The sequence below is a fragment of the Dendrobates tinctorius genome, unplaced genomic scaffold, assembly GCF_039654945.1.
Source record: "Dendrobates tinctorius isolate UK_male_01 unplaced genomic scaffold, ASM3965494v1 ptg000003l, whole genome shotgun sequence".
NCBI classification, from domain to species: Eukaryota; Metazoa; Chordata; class Amphibia; order Anura; family Dendrobatidae; genus Dendrobates; species Dendrobates tinctorius.
In genome coordinates, this window is record NW_027361671.1 from 48,141,440 (window position 1) to 48,163,249 (window position 21,810).

Below are 21,810 nucleotides of genomic sequence, written 5' to 3' on the forward strand. Positions count from 1 at the left end.
GTCACCTCTCCCGTGACTAAAACCGGAATGTTACTGAGAGGAATGAAGTTCATTTCCTCCTCGTCTAAGTGCTGGCTCTGAGAAGGTTCAGAACTCTTTTAACCTGCAGGTTAAGCCCATATCTTCAGATTAATAGTGGTTTTTTTTGCATGACAGGTTCCCTTTAATGTAAGATCTGTTACTGATTCACGAAATTTACCCAGCAAAAACCATATTCTGCCCAATTGCAAAATATTAAAGAAGTTATTTTGATGGGAAAGCCCTTGCATTAAATTGCACCTCCGTCATTACAGTAAAGTCACTATGGGAAATCTTTGCTATTCATGGCTATAATGAGTTAAAAGGATTGATGTTATTCAAAGCTACACTACACTTAAAGGGGGTTTTACACTAAGCGATATCGCTAGCAATATCGCTAAAACGTCACTGGTTTTGTGACGTTATAGCGATATTGCTAGCGATATCGCTATGTGTGATACTTACCTCCGACCGGCTCCCCCGCTGTCCATCACTGATCGCGCGAGAATGTCCGGCTCCATTTCTCGTCGGGCGCTTCCTGCTGAGACTTCCTGCTGTGACGACGAGCGACGCATGGAGGCGGGTGGGAGGACGTCTTCATCGCTGTGTGTGAATGGTAAGTATCGTCCGCTGCGTCGCTGCTGCATCGCAGTGAGGTCTTACTGTATGAAAGCTCACTAGCGATCATTTAGCGATGCACCAGCGATCCTGACCGGGTCGGATCGCTGGTCGGATCGCTGGTGCATCGCTAAATGTAAAAGGGCCTTTAGTTTATGGCCAAAGAAACCATTTCTAAAGTGTGGACATTGCTTATCTTGATATCTGACAGCATCAACTCAGTGTTATCTTTTAAACAATTAGTAAAATAATTAGATTATAGACATTTATGCTGTATGAGGTCAAAAATTGAAATGCCACCCCTCCCAGCAGTGTAATTTAAATCTGCAGTGAACAAATGTTTTTCTGTAATTGTTTTTTGGGTTTTGCTTTTACAGTACTCATTAATTAATTCTTAGTCACTTTAGGAGGCATGAACATGCTATAGTCTGATTGCTTACACTATATTCTGCAATACCTCAGTATTAACATATAGAAGACAAATTACTATCTCTGAAGGAATGGAGAACAAGAACCACCATGAGTACAGGAATACAACCTCAGAACCACCATAAACACAATACCAGAATGATCATCAGTACATGAATATAGCATCAGAACAACCATCTGTACTTGAATACAGCACTAGAGCAATCACTAGTACATGGAATTAGCGTCAGAACAACCATCATGAATATATCACCAGACCTATCATCAGTACAGAAATGCAACATCAGAACCACCATTAGTGCATGAAAATATCACTATCATCAGATTGTATCAAATTGGTATTAATGGAAATTTTCTCAGTAGGATCAATCCTCCTGAGCCATGTATATGGGCATGCAAGTGATAGAAAGTTGAGTGCAAATGAGTTGTTAAAACCTATGGGCCAAAAACAGAGCTGCACAAGAATGATACCAATTTGAACCATGTAATGACTGACACTTTGTGCTTGTAATCACACACAGCTCTGCAGTGAGATCTGAACTATTACAGTACAGTGGAGCTAACACAGTCTAGCAGATCTAACACAGTACAGCAGGAGTGGTATTTGTCTCATTACAAAAATATTTGAAGCTGCATGTCCTCTCATAGTACTTCAGCTTTCACCTCACAAGCAGCCAGCATTGGGGAAGGACAGTACAGCAGAGCAGACAATACTGATGAGAATGCTGGGTCAGGGGGAAAATGTGTGTAAATGGGTAAGTAACTGGCTTAGTGATAGAAAGCAGAGGGTGGTTATAAATGGTATAGTCTCTAACTGGGTCGCTGTGACCAGTGGGGTACCGCAGGGGTCGGTGTTGGGACCTATTCTCTTTAACATATTTATTAACGATCTGGTAGAGGGTTTGCACAGTAAAATATCGATATTTGCAGATGATACAAAGCTATGTAAAGCAGTCAATACAAGAGAAGATAGTATTCTGCTACAGATGGATCTGGATAAGTTGGGAACTTGGCCCGAAAGGTGGCAGATGAAGTTTAACAATGATAAATGTAAGGTTATACACATGGGAAGATGGAATCAATATCACCATTACACACTGAATGGTAAACCACAGGGTAAATCTGACATGGAGAAGGACTTGCGGATCCTAGTTAATGATAAACTTACCTGGAGCAGCCAGTGCCAGGCAACGGCTGCCAAGGCAAACAGGATCATGGGGTGCATTAAAAGAGGTCTGGATACACATGATGAGAGCATTATACTGTCTCTGTACAAATCTCTGGTTAGACCGCACATGGAGTACTGTGTACAGTTTTGGGCACCGGTGCTCAGGAAGGATACCATGGAACTAGAGCAAGTACAAAGGAGGGCAAAATTAATAAAGGGGAAGGGGGAACTACAATACCCAGAGAGATTAGCAAAATTAGGATTATTTAGTCTAGAAAAAAGACGACTGAGGTGCGATCTAATAACCATGTATAAGTATATAAGGAGACAATACAAATATCTCTCCGAGGATCTGTTTATACCAAGGAAGGTGACGGTCACAAGGGGGCATTCTCTGCGTCTGGAGGAGAAAAGGTTTTTCCACCAACATAGGAGATGATTCTTTACTGTTAGGGCAGTGAGAATCTGGAATTCCCTGTCTGAGGAGGTGGTAATGGCGAACTCAGTCGAATGGTTCAAGAGAGGCCTGGATGTCTTCCTGGAGCCTAACAATATTGTATCTTACAGTTACTGTTAGGTTCTTTAGAAGGACGTAGATCTGGGGATTTATTCTGACAGAATTTTATAGGCTGAACTGAATGGACTAATGTCTTTTTTCGGCCTTAGTAACTATGTTACTATGTTAAGACGACTGCAAATGTGATTGTTGTGTTTGCAGTGAGACAAAGTTCACTTTTGCTGTACTGGGTTAGCTCTGTTGTATTATGTTAGCTTTTCTGTACTTTGTTAGTTATGCTCTCACTGCAGAGCTGTGTAAGACCAAAGTGTCAGTATTACTTGGTTCACACTGGTAACACCTGATTCAATAAAAAAGAAAAAGCTTTGGATGCAGATTCTCATGTAGATCTGTGTTCGGCCCAGAGATCTTAACAGATCATTTACATATAGGAAAAAACATGGATCTTTCTGGAATAAGGTATTGTATAGCACATTTAAAGGTGTAATTTTATTCAACTCTCTTAAGACCTCCATGCCCATATAGAGGAGTTAAGAAGGTTGATCATTCTGGCAGATTCTCTTTAGCAGTGGAAAGGCAATCCTAGGAATTGTTGTTACCAGTCATCATCAGACTGGAACCATACAGGAACCCAGCACTGATTAGATGCAGACAGGATCACAAATAAACATTTATACCAAAATACTTTATCAGTGATATCTTCTCTGGAGCCATTCTCATTCCTATTGTCTCCATCTGGTCCATTACCACATTATTACTATCATATACAATATTGTTAATACCCCCATAATGTTAATTAATCAAACCAACCGTAACATCACTGATATTATCACCATATAATATTGTTTTACACTAGACATCTGCAGAAAATTTACTGTATGTATATGCTGTGCAGTCACTCTGTGACATTCTTGATGATCCTAGCCATTCATTTTCTCTCTGCTTTTCCATTTGGCCCAGAACGTTTTAACCAATTCTTCCATCTTTAACTCATCCATGCAAGATGTAACACACAGATGTCTTTGGTTTACTGCATTTCCTTCACCCTCCTCATATTCCCCCACTTTTACACAAACCATATAGTTCTAGAACCAGTTCCCCAGACAGCAATAATGTCACCTCTCTGCCTCTACACAATAATACTGTTTTTATTGTGCTTTCTATTATTAATAATTCAGCTCTGTGCTGGCTTATAATAATAATAATAATTAGAGTTGAGCGAAACGGGTCGAAAAATTTCAAAAGTCGCCGACTTTTGGCAAAGTCGGGTTTCATGAAACGAAACCCGACCCTAGGATGAGGTCGGCCACGAGGTCGGCGACTTACGCGCCAAAGTCGCGTTTCAAAAGTTTGTTTTGCGCTCTTTTTCAGCCAATCAGGATCCACGGACACTGTGGGCAACGTGATGACATAGGCAGGGGTCACCACCATCTTTCAGAAGGGCATGCAAGTGATTGGCTTGCTTTGGTGGGCATCACAGGGGTTATAAAAGGGCGTGCACGCCGACCGCCATCTTACTTCTGCCGATCTTAGCATAGGGAGAGGTTGCTGCTGCTGATTCTTTAGGGAGAGCGTTAGGCAGGGAAGAAGAAAAAAAAACTGCTTCTGCTGCTAGCGATTTTGCCTGTACAACACACCAGTCACTGTGTGTGCAGTGCAAGGGGAGGCTATATTGTGGTGGATCAGCGGTGTTGGTTGTTAGGCTGCCTTCTAAGGCTTCCTGACAGCTGCATTGCTGTTTACCCACTGCTCTGCAAACTGCTTTTTTAAAAGCAATCCCAATTTTTTTTTTTGTCCTGTTGAGGTACTGAGCGTGCATTTTTTCACACCATACAGCGGTGTACGCTCCTCACACAGTACCGTGTAACGGCTGTTATCACAGCCACAGTGAAGCTATCTGTGTGTCACTCTGTGAGAATAAGTCGAGGACATGTTCCGTTCTTACAGACCTGCATCTACTAGTTTTGTCTAGCTTTCAAACAGTTAAATATATTTGCTGTTTGATCACATTCAAAACTATAGAGAGACAGCGTGTGTCAGTCCGTATACTTAAAAAACACGGAGCTTGACAATTTTACGTACACCGGACAGCCGTGTACGTGCACGCTCCTCTCAGTACCGTGTAACGGCTGTTATCACGGCCACAGTGAAGCTATCTGTGTGTCACTGTGGAAGGATAAGTGGAGGACTTGTTCCGTTCTTACAGACCTACACTCTAGGGAGATTCCTATTCTGCCCAATTCTACATACACCTTGTAGTTTGTGATACACTAGCCAATTTCTGCCTGTGACATAGCGCTCTGATATTCAGTGGGCCTCACACAATCCAAAAGTGTCCAGTGTCCACTAGTGTGTGCAGAAATTCAAAATCTCCCTTATCCTGTAGTCACTTTTTTCACACCTGTGCCATCGAGCCTGTGACATAGCGCTCTGATATTCAGTGGGCCTCACACAATCCAAAAGTGTCCAGTGTCCACTAGTGTGTGCAGAAATTCAAAATCTCCCTTATCCTGTAGTCACTTTTTTCACACCTGTGCCATCGAGCCTGTGACATAGCGCTCTGATATTCAGTGGGTCTCACACAATCCAAAAGTGTCCAGTGTCCACTAGTATGTGCAGAAATTCAAAATCTCCCTTATCCTGTAGTCACCTTTTTCACACCTGTGCCATCGAGCCTGTGACATAGCGCTCTGATATTCAGTGGGCCTCACACAATCCAAAAGTGTCCAGTGTCCATTAGTGTGTGCAGAAATTCAAAATCTCCCTTAGAATCATAGAATCATAGAATCGTAGAGTTGGAAGGGACCTCCTGGGCCATCTGGTCCAACCCCCTGCTCAAAGCAGGATTCGCTAAATCATCCCAGTCAGATGTCTGTCCAGCCTCTGTTTGAAGACTTCCATTGAAGGAGAACTCACCACTTCTCGTGGCAGCCTGTTCCACTCATTGATCACTCTAACTGTCAAAAAGTTTTTTCTAATATCTAATCTGTGTCTCCTCCCATTCAGTTTCATCCCATTGCTTCTAGTCTTTCCTTGTGCAAATGAGAATAAAGTTGATCCTTCTACAATGTGACAGCCCTTTAGATATTTGTAGACAGCTATTAAGTCTCCTCTCAGTCTTCTCTTTTGCAGACTAAACATTCCCAAATCCTGCAACCTTTCCTCATAAGACAGGGTTTGCAGACCGGTCACCATTCTGGTCGCTCTTTTCTGAACTTGCTCCAGTTTGTTGATGTCTTTTTTAAAATGTGGTGCCCAAAACTGGACACAATATTCCAGATGAGGTCTGACCAAAGAGGAGTAGAGGGAAATAATGACTTCACGTGATCTAGACTGTATGCTTCTGTTAATACATCCTAGAATTGCATTTGCCTTTTTTGCTGCTGCATCACACTGTTGACTCATATTCAGTCTGTGATCTATTAGTATACCCAAGTCTTTTTCACATGTGCTGTCACTTAGCCCTATTCCTCCCATTCTATATATGCTTTTTCCATTTTTATTGCCCAGATGTAGTACTTTGCATTTCTCCCTGTTAAAAACCATTCTGTTAGTTGCTGCCCACTTCTCCAGTTTATTTAAATCTTTTTGAATCCTCTCTCTCTCTTCTCTAGTATTAGCTATCCCTCCTAGCTTTGTGTCATCAGCAAATTTAATCAGTTTACCCTCAATTCCTTCATCTAAATCGTTGATAAAGATGTTGAACAATACAGGGCCCAGGACAGAGCCCTGTGGTACCCCACTTGAGACATTCTTCCAACTGGATGTGCAGCCATTTACGACCACTCTTTGGGTCCGATCACTAAGCCAGTTATGAATCCACCTAACAGTTGCCTTGTCCATTCCATACTTAATCATTTTTTCAATAAGGATTGTATGAGAGACTTTGTCAAATGCTTTGCTGAAGTCAAGATATACTATATCTACAGCATTTCCTTGATCCACCCAATCAGTGATACCGTCATAGAAGGAAATTAAGTTAGTCTGACATGACTTATTAGTTACAAACCCATGCTGACTCTGTTTAATCACTTCATTCTTATCCAGGTATTGACATACATGTTGTTTAATAATTTGTTCAAAGATCTTTCCTGGTATAGAAGTCAGACTCACCGGCCTATAGTTACCTGGGTCCACCTTCTTCCCCTTTTTGAAGATAGGAACAACATTTGCTCTTCTCCAGTCTTCTGGCACTTCTCCTGTTCTCCAAGAATTTTCAAAGATTATAGAGAGGGGTTCAAAAATTTCTTCTGCTATCTCCTTCAGTACTCTGGGGTGTAATTCATCTGGACCTGGAGACTTGAATTCATTTAGGCTAGCTAAGTGTTTCCTCACTATCTTTCTGTTTATAGATATCCTGGATTCTTCTATTCCCTTAATAGGACAGTGAATAACAGTTGATGTTACATTTCCTTTCTGAGAGAAAACAGATGCAAAATAGGAATTTAAAAGTTCAGCCTTCTCAACATCCTGTCTTACCAATTCATCATTTTCATCCTGTAAAAATCCTATAGCATCTTTGACTTTTCTTTTACTTTTGACATATCCCCAAAATCCTTTATTATTGCTTTTGACATCTCTTGCAAGCCTCAATTCATTTTCAGCTTTAGATAATCTGATTTGTGCCCTGCAGGTTCTGCAGACAGCATTATATTCTTCTTTAGATATGCCTCCCTCTTTCCATTTTATAAACATTTTTTTCTTCCTTTTTAGCATGTGCTTAAGTTCTGTGTTCATCCATCCTGGTTTCCTTAAATGCTTCCTATTCTTCCCTCTTTTCGGAATTGTTAACAACTGTGCTTTGAGAATTTCATTTTTCAAGATTTCCCATCCTTCCTGGACATTTTTGTCTTTAAGGATATCCAGCCATTGGATCCCTCCAATTCTCTTTCTGAATCCCTTAAAATCTGCCTTTCTGAAATCTAACCTTGACGTCTGAGTCTTCACAGGTCTTCCGCCTCTAGTTATCCAAAATTCTAAAATAGCATGGTCGCTACCTCCTAGGGTCCCAGCCACTTTTACCTCCTCAACCATTTCCTCCCTGTTTATAAGGATTAGATCCAAGGTAGCAGTTCCCCTTGTTTTCTCCCTTACCTTTTGGAAGATAAAGTTGTCAGCAACTTCAGTCCTGTAGTCACTTTTTTCACACCTGTGCCATCGAGCCTGTGACATAGCGCTCTGATATTCAGTGCGCCTCACACAATCCAAAAGTGTCCAGTGTCCACTTGTGTGTGCAGAGATTCAAAATCTCCCTTATCCTGTAGTCACTTTTTTCACACCTGTGGCATCGAGCCTGTGACATAGCGCTCTGATATTCAGTGGGCCTCACACAATCCAAAAGTGTCCAGTGTCCACAAGTGTCTGCAGAAATTCAAAATCTCCCCTGTCCTATAGACACCTTGTACCTTGTTTTACATTACTATATAGTTTGTTGGATTTTGTCTACATTTCTACCAAAAATGAGGAAGGCTGGTGGAAGAGGCCGTGGAATTGGGCGGGGGTTGGCAGCTGGTAATGATGGTGTTGGTGGTGGATCTGATGGTAGTGGCAAAAGCAAAATAGGACCGAATGAAGGAGGTGTTGAGCCTGCGTCATCGTCTGGCTCCACAAGGCCTCGAAGGCTTAGTTTTCTAGGAGTTGGCAAACCGCTTTTAAAGCCAGAGCTTCAGAAAAAAGTTTTGTCTTACATTGCTGACTCAGCCTCCAGCTCTATCGCCTCCTCTTCTGAAGTTGTAAAAAATAAAAGCACTGAGTCGTCATTGGAGGCTCATGTTCATGAACCACACCTTTCCTTGTGTCCTTCACCCCAACCAAGATTGAAGGATGACGCAGGCCATACTACTGATTACTCCATGGAGCTGTTTTCATATACCATGCCTGGATTATCAAGTCAAATGGTGAATTACCCAGGCCAAGATGAATCTGACATGGAGTGCACTGATGCACAGCCGCTGATAGATGATTCTGCTGGTACATTCACTCAGAGCACTACATTGTCCTCGCAGTGTACAGAGCCAGATTCTGACCCTGATGAGACTCAGGTGCCCCTTCCCGCACACTATACCACCATACACGGTGACACAGAGGAAGGTGCACATGACATTGAAGAGGAGGTGATGGATGACCCAGTTGTTGACCCAGATTGGCATCCATTGGGGGAAGAGGGTGCTGCTTCCAATAGCTCAGATGAGGAGCATCCACAGCAGACATCGCAACAGCTGTTATCTGGCAGGCCCGGAGCACTCCAAAGACAGGTTCCAAAAATCAAAAGAGTTGCTGGACAGCTTGTCCAGAGGGTCAAAATATCACAGCGTGCTAGGCCGCAAAATGTCTGCCAAAGTAGGAAGAGTGCAGTGTGGCACTTTTTTGAACAAAATCCTCATGATCAGGCCAAGGTTATCTGTAAGAAGTGCGCAAAGACCTTTAGCCGAGGGAAAAATCTGAAAAATTTGAATACCAGTTGCATGCTTAGACATTTAACCAGCATGCACTTGCAATCGTGGACACAACACCAAACCTCAAGTGCCACATGTGCAACTGATCACAAAGAAGGTAGTCAGCAACACTACATTGTTTCCCCCACTGTAAGCCCACCGGTTAGCACAGCAGCAAATGTTGAGGTGTCGTTGCAAGGCCACAGCAGTCAGGGAATCCCACTGTTATATCAACGAAATACTGAATCTAGGTCATCAGAAAGAACACCAACTCCATCACCATCATCAACCCTCTCTCAGTCCGCCCTGTCCACCGCTACTTCCACCATATGCAGCTCTCAAGTCCAGCTCACCCTCCCAGACACTATGAGTAGGTCAAGAAAGTACTCAGTCTCTCATCCGCGTACACTGGGTTTGAACGCCCACATTGCCAAACTAATCTCGTTTGAGATGATGCCCTATCGGTTGGTGGAAAGCGCAGCTTTCCGTGAACTCATGGCCTATGTAGTACCACGCTATGACCTACCCAGTCGCCACTTCTTCTCTCGCAAAGCCATCCCAGCCCTCCACCATCATGTAAAAGACCGCATTGTCCATGCACTCAAGCAGTCAGTGAGTGGAAAGGTGCACCTCACAACTGATGCATGGTCCAGTCGGCATGGCCAGGGCCGTTACGTGTCCATCACTGTGCACTGGGTTAATGTGGTGGATGCAGGGTCCACAGGGGACAGCGGTGGTGGGACAGTGCTGCCTAGCCCACGGTATAGGAAACAGTTGGCTGTAGGCGTTCGACCCTCCTCCTCCTCCTCCTCCAGAAGCGAAAGCTCGTCCACAGAGCGCAGTCGTACGAGCACTCCATCTGCAGCTGCCACTGTTGCACACGATGTGTCCCCCTATCGAGCAGCTAGTGGAAAACTTCAGCAGGCTGTGTTGCAGATGATGTGTTTGGGCGACAGACACACCGCCGAGGTGCTGGCCGAGTACTTGAAGCGACAAACTGAGTCATGGCTGGGCAGTGTACATCTTGAGGCAGGCAAGGTAGTTAGTGATAACGGCCGTAATTTTGTGGCAGCCATAGCCCTTTCAAAACTCAGCCACATACCTTGCTTGGCTCACACCTTGAACCTGGTGGTGCAGTGCTTCCTCAAAAATTATCCGGAGTTAACAGCCCTGCTCCAGAAGGTTCGAAGACTGTGCGCGCACATCCGCCGGTCGCCTGTACACTCCGTTCGTATGCAGAAGCTGCAGCGATTGCTCCACCTTCCCAACCACCGCCTCATTATCGACATTGCAACAAGGTGGAACTCCACCCTGCACATGGTGGAGCGGCTGTGCGAGCAGAGGCAGGCCATAATGCATTTGTGGGAGGATACACGGCCAGGCACTTTGAGAGCAGACATGGAGTTGACAGGTGTGCAGTGGTCGAAGCTGAAAGACCTCTGTAAAGTCCTTCAGTGTTTTGAGGAATGCACACGGCTGGTAAGCGCAGATGACGCCACCCTAAGCATGAGCATCCCACTTATGCGTCTGCTCTTGCAAACTTTGACGCACCTTAAGGAGCAGGCGTCTGCAGCCAATGTTGATGAGGAGGAAGAGGAGGAGGGAATCCTTGATGACATTCAGCCATTGTCTGCTCAGGGACCTCTCCTGGATGAGGTGGAGGAAGAAGAGGAGGAGGAGGATAATGATGGGGATGATTACTTAGGGGAGGAGGATGCATCTCGTGGGGCAAGTGAAAATGTTGGCGTGGCAAGGTCTGGTACAGGGTTTGTGCGTGACTGGAGGGATGTGGATTTGCCAGAAAGTGCTCCTCCAACCAGCACTCGCAGTGCATCATTGACACCGGGAACATTGGCCCACATGTCAGATTATGCCTTGCAGATCCTAAAAAGGGACCCCCGCATTGCCAAAATGATGAACGATGACGACTACTGGTTGGCCAGCATCCTGGATCCACGCTATAAAGGCAAATTACAAAACATCATGCCACAGGAGAACCTTGACCTAATATTGGCTAATAAACAAGCAACTCTGGTAAATCGGTTGCTTGAGGCATTCCCAGCACACAGCAGCGGTGATGGTTCTCACACGAGCCATACCGGCCGGGGGCAGCTTGGCAGAGGTGTTCATGGTGCACACAGCAGAAGTGGCGTTGGAGACAGGGGTTTCATGACAATGTTGTGGACTGATTTTTCAAGTACCACTCACACAACTGGTAATACTGCATCGATGGAAAGTGACAGGAGACAGCAGTTGTCAACTATGGTTACAAACTACTTTTCCTCCCATATCGATGTTCTCCCACACAGGTCATTCCCCTTTGACTATTGGGCCGCTAAACTGGACACCTGGCCTGAATTGGCACAATATGCCTTACAGGAGCTCGCTTGCCCAGCTGCAAGTGTGCTATCGGAAAGAGTCTTCAGTGCAGCTGGATCAATCCTGACAGAAAAAAGGACCCGTCTGTCAACCCAAAATGTGGATGATCTAACCTTCATTAAAATGAACCATGCATGGGTTTCCAAGGATTTTGTCCCACATTCCCCTGATGACACATAGGGTGACAGAAAAATGGCTTGCTTTGGTCCACCTATTCCTGGGACTTGACCTATTTCGCCTTTTGCATCAGCTGAATGTCCAACATCAACATATGCCACTTTCTAAAACTCCCTAACTGTGCTGCCCCCCCCCCCATGGCCGGGGTCACCACCTAGCGCACGACACCGTGCGAGTGCCGTTGCCCTGGACAGGTGGGTAGGCCGACTCTTGGGCGCGGGCACTGGCACAGGGTCCCTCATAGTGCAATCAAGTGACTCTGACGGTGGTGGTGCACACCCGCCATCAGACACACCGCCGTACTATGAGGGGCCCAGTGCCAGTACCGACGCCCACAAGTGGGCCCCCCTTGCTTGGGCAGGGCCCCAGCATTTGCAATCTTTACCTCTCCCTGCTCCTCCGCTGTGTAGTCTGGGCCGTCAAATCCATACTGTGCCTGACACCGTCTGAGCCTGCCTCCTGATGTATAGACATATATTTTGAATGTGTACGCTATCCATACATGTTATCCGGGGATACGGTATCCTTTCTCACCTTTGTGCAATCACGTGCAAGCCATACTGGGCCTAACAGCGTCTGAGCCTGCCTCCTGATGTATAGACATATATTTTGAATGTGTACGCTATCCATACATGTTATCCGGGGATACGGTACCCTTTCTCACCTTTGTGCAATCACGTGTAATCCATACTGGGCGTGAGAACAGCTGGCGAGCTGTTAAGCAAGCTACAGCACCTGTGGTTTGCACACGTAAGTTTTTCATTTTTTCAGGAATGACGGTTAGGCCTAATTCCGGAACTGCGGTTGACCTGCACTTACTGGGAAATCATCGTTCGCGGTTAATAATTGTAATCAGTGATCCCCATCACTAACGTTGTTCAGCGGGTTATCTCCACCTGTAAGCGACAAACTCTGGCCTTTTCAGTGTAGCGCACATGCAGCCACGGACATGTAAGGGCATGACACACCAGTTATTGGCCAATCTCATGTGCCAGAGCCTCACGTGTCCCTCTAGTAAGCCGGACTCGGACCGCGGGGCATGACGGAGTCTCGTTCGTTAACGGAATTAAGCTTGCAATGTGTGCATCTGTTCTGTAGCTGGCATGGTTGAGGTTTCCCAGGTGGAGTCGAATTTAACCGTAGGCTCCACTCCTGGTGGTGCCCTTCTGAACATTCCTTTAAGGTTCAGCTTTGCAACCATACTGCCCACGTAAAACAAACACTTTGCCTTCATGAACGCTGTTTGGTGGGTCATGACTCGTGGGAATAACGCCGCCCAATCAGTTAACCTGCTAGAGAGATCCTTCGTTGCTCCCAAGCATGACATCACACTCCCTAGGAGGAAGGTAATGCCACTGTGGCGACCGTACTCCTGGGGGCGACACAAGTGCACTGATGCCCAGCCACTGCTCGATGAATCTGCTGGTACATTGACCCAGACCACTACATTCCCCTCGCACGCTACACGGCCTGAATCTGACCCTGATGAAACTCAGGTTACCCTTCCCATATACAGTTCCATCTTACACGGTGACAAAGAGGAAGCTGCAGATGAAAGTGCAGGTTCGGCCCACCCGCCATCAGACACACCACCGTACTATCAGGGGCCCTGTGCCAGTGCCGTCGCCAACGAGTGGGCCCCCCCTGCTTGCTCAGGATCACAGCACTTGCAAGGTTGAAATACTGTGCAGTGAGATGGAAGATGGGGACGACGAGGAGTCCAGACTAGTACAGGGATTCCCTAGCGAGGAGACTTATTTGATTGTTTTCAATGTTGGGACAGCAATTTTTGGGGAGCACTATACTCTGGAGAATGATAGATGGGGCCCACCATACACTGGAACATTCCAAAGGTGGACATCAGACACTGGAGCAGCATTTACAGGGCCCATTATACACTAGAGCATTAGAAATGGGGCCGATTATGTTTGGAGCACTATTTGGGCCCATAAGACAGTGGAGCTTCATCCATGGGGACCAACATATACTGTAGCATTATGTGGAGCTCATCATATACTGTTTCAAACATTATATGGGACCAATGATTCTGTATGGAGAAATAGATGGGCCTCGTCATGAGATGTAAAAAGTGAAGTATTTTTCATTGTACTATACCGCTATTTCTCTGCCGTATCAGAGCATGATGAGTTGTGGTATGTGTTAAAGGGGCGCTCTTTCGCCCAGGGCACATGAAAACCTGGAGCCAGCCCTACCCCCCCACAACTTTAGCCAAATAACCCCCATTTTTCAGTGTGTAACTTGTATTATGAAGTTAATTAAGGATGACAAGCTTAAGTAAGAAGAATTGATGCTTTTGGCATTCAAATGGGCACTGTAGGTGTGTTTCCTGTCCTCCTCTCACTGCCAACTTTTATTCCCCATTGACTTACATTGGGTTTCGTGTTTCGGGACGACCCCGACTTTTCCCTATAATCGGCCGATCTTGCTCGACCCGACTTTTGGAAAAGTCGTGTTTCACGAAACGAAACTCGACCCTAAAAAAACAAAAGTCGCTCAACTCTAATAATAATAATAATGCCCCTTGCTTCTTTTAATAATATCCCCCCCTTTTGCTTATGCCCCACAGCCTCCTATATAGCCTCCCACATAGTAAGATGGCCCATACATCCCCTCATGCACAGTATGAATGCCCCCAGGCCTCCTCATACACAATATGATGACCTCCGCAGACCTCCATACATTGAATAATGGACAATAGACACACAGTCACAGTACGATGGCCCCTACATACCTCTTTACACAGTAAATTGGCCTCCACAGCACCCATAAAATTTATGACGTCCCCCTTCAAGCCCTATATATACAGTGTGATGGACCCCACAGTCCCTCATACACAATAGGATGGCCCCTACAGAGAATCACACACAGTATAATGGCCCCACAGCCCGCTGCACAAAGTATGATGGTGACTAGTGTTGAGCGACTTTTGTTTTTTTAGGGTCGAATTTCGTTTCATGAAACCCGACTTTGCCAAAAGTCGGCGACTTTTGAAATTTTTCGACCCGTTTCGCTCAACTCTAATGGTGACCATAGCCCCCCTAAACACCATATGATGGCCCCTACACTAAGTATGAGACTCCCATCACAAATATCTGGCCGTTCAGTAATCTTTTATTTCAACATACTGCAAAACCTTCAAAACTGGATGCACAAATCATCCCATAGTTTCTCATGGAGAAATCTTTGTGTTTGGTGAAATCAGGTGATTTTCTTGAGTTCAGAGAAATGTTATTTCTATATTTTCTTTATGCGTCTATATACGCGTTTCCTGCAGCTTTTCTTTACATGGCTATGGAAGCTGAATGGGTGCACAATAAAATATAATTTATTGAATTGATACATATAGCAATGTAATAAATTATATACCGTAGTTCAATTACAAAACTTTAGTTGTCAAGCCCAAATCCTATCAAGAGGTTCAAACGATATTCACGATGTACTACAAAAATCTGAAGCTGTTAAAATGCTTACACCATACTCATGTAAACCACTTGTAGCTTTACAGGTACTCATTTATTTATTTTACTCACTTCTATAGCGCCATTAATTCCACAGCGCTTTACAGACATTATCGGCACTGTCCCCATTGGGGCTCACAATCTAGATTCCTTATCAGTATGTTTTTGGAGTGTAAGAAGAAACCGGAGAACCCGGAGGAAACCTATGCAAACAGTGGGAGATGTACAAAAATATATACCGGTATATAGAAAGAGAGAAAATACAGAACCCCAGTGCTGAAGGCTAATGATTGCAAGCATTGCATGTAGGATTACAATTACTTTGCCCATTAGCAATACTTTTTCCATTGCAAATAAATGCTAATATCTCCTGTAGTGATGAGTGAGTATACTCATTACTCAAGATTTCCCAAGCATGCTGATCTCCGAGTAGTTTGGGCGTGCTCGGAGATTTAGTTTCTGTCTCTGCAGCTGCATGATTTGTGGCTGCTAGACAGCCTGAATACATGTGGGGATTGCTTGTTTGTTAGGAAATCCACACATGTATTCAGGCTGTCTAGCAGCTGCAAATCATGCACTACGGTGACAGAAACTAAATCTCCGAGCACATCCAAATACTCGGAGATCACCCGAGCATCCTCAGGAAATCTCGAGTAACGAGTGAGTATATTCGTCTCCTTCATGTAAAAATAATCTCTGGAGGCAGAGTAATCTTCCAGAAAACATCCTCCCCAGAGCCTGGAAGAGGTCATGTATATAAAGTGATAAAAGATGATTTCTCAGCAACAATACATCTGATATGAAAAACACAAGTAGGACTTTTTTTCTGGAGTCTATAACCAGTATGCTCATATTAACAGTTTACGGTAGATAAGCCAAATATGGTGACAGACTCCCTTTAAGGGTGGACATTAAATAATGGACAATGTTTAACAGTTTAGTATTTTATGTGCCCAATTTCTCTTTTTATCAGAAATCATTTTGAATTGTCTTTTTATAATAATTTATATAGCTAACTGATGGTTATTTAAAAAGAAAGGAAAAATAAAGAGTATCTCTACCCTACATTATATGTGCTTTAACCCCTTAATGACCAGAGGTATTTTTATTTTTGCATTTTCATTTTTTGCTCTCCTTCTTTACAGAGCCATAACTTTTTATTTTTTTGGTCAAAATGACCATGTGATGGCTTGCTTTTTGCAGGATGAGTTTTACTTTTGAACAACATCATTGATTTTAACATATTGTGTACTGGAAAACGAGAAAAAAATTCCAAGTGTGGTGAAATGGCAAAAAAAGTGCAATCACAGTTGTTTTTTTGTTGCTTTTTACCATGTTCACTGAATGCTAAAACTGACCCGCCATTATGATTCTCCAGGCGTGGCATGGGCAAAGCTGGTGAGGGATGGAGCGTGACAGCACTCGCTTGTCAAATTCATGACTAGCGGGAGCATTCTTTATGCCTCAAATTTTGCTTCAGTTCCTGACTGGAGTAAGTTTTGTGGTCTAAGCAAACACAAAGGGTGCACACCACTTTGTTCCTCGCCTAATCCATTAAGAGGTGTACACCACGCACTCCACTTTCCCTCTCCGTCAAGACTGATGGTGAAAAATTAGGGTATTGATGAATGGGAGCTATAGTGCTGAAATTCAGCAAACCAAATCTCAGTGAGACAAAACTGCAACCCACATGTTAACGCCTACCAGTCTGTACGCACTGCAAAGGCAATATGTCCATCCTTAGGGATGTCATACATATTATATTGAAATCGGTTGAACCTGTCGATATAAGTCCCAATACTTTTGTTCATCTGGAAGTAAGCCTTTACCAGTGCCGTATGGCGTCAGCTTTCTCCCCTCTCCCCTTTAAAATCACATAAACACTCAGCCAAGCGTTCATGTGTATGGCTGTGTGGGGAGAGATAGGCACCAGAATGCACCCCTGGTTTGGTGCCTGTAATGTCACTCAAGATATTTCCTAATTTATAGAAATCTAATATAATGAACTCTGAGTATTACATAGAAAGATTCCTGTAAAGGTACCATAGATCAAAATTAAAGTTGATGAAAATAGATGATTTCAACAACAGAGAATTTTTGTGTAGATTAATTTAACAGTTATCAATCTTTTTAGCAAACTGATGCCTCATTGATATTGAAGCAAAGTCAGCCGTGTTGGAAATTTTTAGCCAACCAGCAATCATTCTATGAAAGATCATTTGTCATTCTATACAGGTTGATACTCGCACCATATAATAGAACATTTATAGTAATTTTAAACTTCTGAAATGGCCAATAACAAGTAAAATATGGACGCTGAATTGGAAGAACAATCATTAAAGAGACAAACGTTCATTCAAAAATCTTTCAATCATCAACCAATCTTTAGCTAAGGTACATTGGGTACGGAAAGTATTCAGACCCCTTTAAATTTTACACTTTGTTTCATTGCAGCCATTTGGTAAATTCAAAAAATTTCGTTTTTTTTCCTCATTAATGTACACTCTGCACCCCATCTTGACTGGATAAAAAATAGAAATGTAGAAATTTTTGCAAATTAATAAAGAATAACTGAAATATCACATGGTCATAAGTATTCAGACCCTTTGCTCAGACACTCATATTTTTATACTCTTTGAGATGGTTCTACTCCTTCAATGGAGTCCAGATGTGTTTAATTAAACTGATAGGACTTGATTTGTAAAGGCACACACTTTTCTATATAAGACCTCACAGTGGTCTCCATAATCCTTAAATGGAAGAAGTTTGGGACCCTCAGAAGTCTTCCTAGACCTGGCCGTCCAGCCAAACTGAGCAATTGTGGGAGAAGAGCCTTGGTGGGAGAGGAATAGAAGAACCCCAAGATCACTGTGACTCAGCTCAACAGATGCAGTAGGGAGATGGGAGAAATTTTCCACAAAGTCAACTACAGCCCTCCATCAGTTGGGCCTTTATGGCAGAGTTGCACGATGGAAGCCTCTCCTCAGTGCAAGACATATGAAAGCCCGCATAGAGCATAGAGTTTGCTAAAAAAAAACACACAAAGGACTCCCAGACTATGAGAAATAAGATTCTCTGGTCTGATCAGGTGAAAATAGAACTTTTTGGTGATAATTCTATGTGGTATGTGTGGCAGGCACCAGGCACTGCTCATCACCTGCCCAATACAATCCCAACAGTGAAACATGGTGGTGGCAGCATCATGCTATGGGGGTGTTTTTCAGCTGCAGGGACAGGATGATTGGTGGCAATTGAAGGAAAGATGAATGTGGCTAAGAACAGAGATTTCCTGGATGAAAAACTCTTCCAGAGTGCTCTGGACCTCAGTCTTGGCCAAAGGTTCACCTTCCAACAAGACAATGACCATAAGCGCACAGCTAAAATAACAAAGGAGTGTCTTCAGAACAACTCTTTGACCATTCTTTACTGGCCCAGCCAGAGCCCTGACCTAAACCTAATTGAGCATCTCTGGAAAGACCTGAAAATGGCTGTCCACCAACGTTCATCATCCATCCTGACGGAACTGGAGAGGATCTGCAAGGAAGAATGACAGAGGATCCCCAAATCCAGATTTGAAAAATTTGTTGCATCATTCCCAAGAAAACTCATGGCTGTACTAGCTCATAAGGGTTCTTCTACTCAATACTGAGCAAAGGGTCTGAATACTTATGACCAGTTGATATTTCAGTTTTTCTTTTTTAATAAATTTGCAAACATTTCTACATTTGTTTTTTTTTTCAGTCAAGATGGGGTGCAGAGTGTACATTAATGAGAGAAAAATTATCTTTTTTGAATTTACCAAATGGCTGCAATGCAACAAAGAGTGAAAAATTTAAAGGGGTCTGAATACTTTCCATACCCACTGTATATGACCTCCTTAAGAAATTCATTGACTATAGGTCAACGTTGATGGCTGATCATTAATTTAATGATCTCAAGCAAAGTTATAGACATTCAAACACTTCCTAGAGAAATAACTAGATTGTGAATTGTACATTTCCAAGCAGCATCTAGACAGACACTAATATTGGTATTTTAGCTGTTGGAAAAAAAAGGCATAGTAGGAGTTGAGAATGGATTGAATAAAATATAATGAATTGCTTAGTACAAAACATGGTATGCTGAGGAACACAGGGTGTCCTGGGGTTTTCTGCTTTATTTCTTGTGTGCTGTCCATAAATTTGCTCCAAATTCATAGGTAGAAAAGTAATGAGATCTGCTATGTGTGGTGTCATTTTAAGTTTCAATTAGAAAACAGCAAGTGCTCTGTAATTTCTGTCTAATAAATGAATAGACTAATAACCTTAGTACAAGCATGCACACATCCTAAATGCCCTTGTCCTGTTGATAAAACACAAAGAGTATGGCTAAAGGGGAACCCATCATGTTAAAAATGCAGTCCAAGCCACAGGCACCATGTTTTAGAGAAAAATAAGGGAAACAAATTGGAATGTAATTGGGAAAAGATTCTGTAAAGTTATTATCACAAATAGTTTATTAATTTTGTGTTTAGGAGTCGAGGGGCAGTCCTGCTCAGTGACTGATGGCTACTGTATCTCTGCATACTCTAATCACTGAGCGGAAAGGAAAAGAACAAGAGAGAAACACAGAGCCTCCTAGCAAAAGAACTTGGATTAAATAGTCGCAAGCCCATAGCGGAGAGGCTCGCCTTAGGAGGCTGTGCAGAAATTAGGCGCAAAACTGGGGGATCAGCATATGGAATAGGTCTGAGAGAATGAGGAACCAGCAGCAGCCGCTGAGGAGTGTTTGTAATGCCTGGGCATCCTTACAAAACTTATTGAATTAATTGAACAAGAAAATTACTGATCATTGCACGATTCTGGTTAGGAAAGTCGAGAGGGAATACAAATTGGATTCAGCAAAATGTAGTCTAAATAAGTATTTTGTTACTGAATAGTATTTTGTCACTGACTAGGACGGCCAATTGGACTCCTAAACCCAGAATAGCAAGTATTAACATTCAATATATCAACCTTCAGCTCTATGACAATTTACCAACAGATTTGATTACATTTTGCAACATGATGAGTTCCCTATAATAAAGATACAGTAAATATGAAAAGTCTACATACCCCTGTAAAAACGTCAGGCTTTTGTCAGGTAAAAAAAAAATCATACCAAGAGGAATCATTTTCCAATTTTAATTTCACCAAAAATCTGTACAGATCGATGAACAAATAAAACTGAAATCATTTTTAGGAGTGGAGAGGGACTAAAATAATGTGGTTGTATAGGTGTGAACACCCTCTCAGAATTGGAGTTGTGGTTGAGTTCAGAATTAGCCAATCGAATTTTAAATCATGTTAAATAGTAGTCGGGACTCAGCTGCCTTCATTTAAAATGATTCTGATTTAACCCAATATAACATTTAGCAGTTCTAATAGGATTTCGCTGACATTTTCTTAGCTGCATTGTACAGTAAAAGCCTAGGTCCATAAACAGCTTACAACACAGCAAGGGGATCTCATTATTGAAAGTTTCCAGTCAGGAGTAGGGTACAACTTAATTTCCAAGGCATTAGCCATATCATGGAACACTGTGAAGATGGTCATCAAAAAGCCACTTAAATTTTCCACAATGAAGTTTCCTTGAATTGGACGATCGTCAAAAATTGAAGAAAAGACAAGAAAATTGGTCTGGGAGGCTGTGATGGGGCCTACATAAACTTTAAGGGAGCTTCCGGAATTTCTGGAAAGTATTATTCATATGTCTGGCCTGTTGGAAACATTAGAAAGGGAGAATCCTTTTTCCTACAAAGAAAAACATCCAAGCCCTAACCATGTTTTGCGAAAACCAACAAGTCTGCCTAAAGCATGTAGGACAACGTGTTGTGGTCTGATGAGAACATTTTGTCCATAATTCCAAAAGGTGTATTTGGCCCAACACTGCGCATCACCAAAGATCATCATACCCACTATGAAGTATTGTGGGGCAGAATTATTCTTTGGGGCTATCTTTTGTCTGCTGGAATTCAGGCATTAGTCAAGGTGGTGTGAAGTATGAACAATTCCAATATCAGACACTTCTGAAACAGAACCTTCAGGCCTCTGCTAAAAATCTAAAGATGAAGAGGAATTTCACCTTTTAGTATGACAACAGTCTTCAGCATACCTCCAAATCAGCAAAAGTATGGCTTCATCAGAAGACAATGAAAGCTTTTGAGTGGCCAGCTAGAGCCCAGACCTGAATCCAACTGAAAATTTGGGAGTGGACCTGAAGAGAGGGCTGTACCAGGAGATTCTCTTGTAATCTAACAGATTTGCAGCACTACTGCAAGGAAAAGTGGCAAAGATTGCCAATTCTGGATGGGCCATGCTGATAGACTCCCACCATAAAAAGACTTACTGTCATACATACAGTACTTGAACAAAGTATTAGTTATACACCCACATTATTTTAGTTCTTTATTTTTCTTTTTACACCCACAATAATTTAGTTTATCTTTCAATAATTGAATTGTACAGATTAATGGTTACATTAAAGGAATAAAAAGTTCTGAAATGTTTCTTCTTGGTATGATTTTTTTACATGACAAAAACCTGGCGTTTTAGCAAGAACATGTATAATAAT

The 21,810-nt window shown here is 42.9% G+C and overlaps 1 protein-coding gene across 2 annotated transcripts in view; it reads left to right on the forward strand.

Annotated features, from left to right (window-relative positions):
• Window positions 1–21,810, forward strand: part of CAMK4 (calcium/calmodulin dependent protein kinase IV) — a 367,942-nt gene that overhangs the window by 189,438 nt on the left and 156,694 nt on the right. The gene's annotated exons all lie outside the window — the stretch shown is intronic.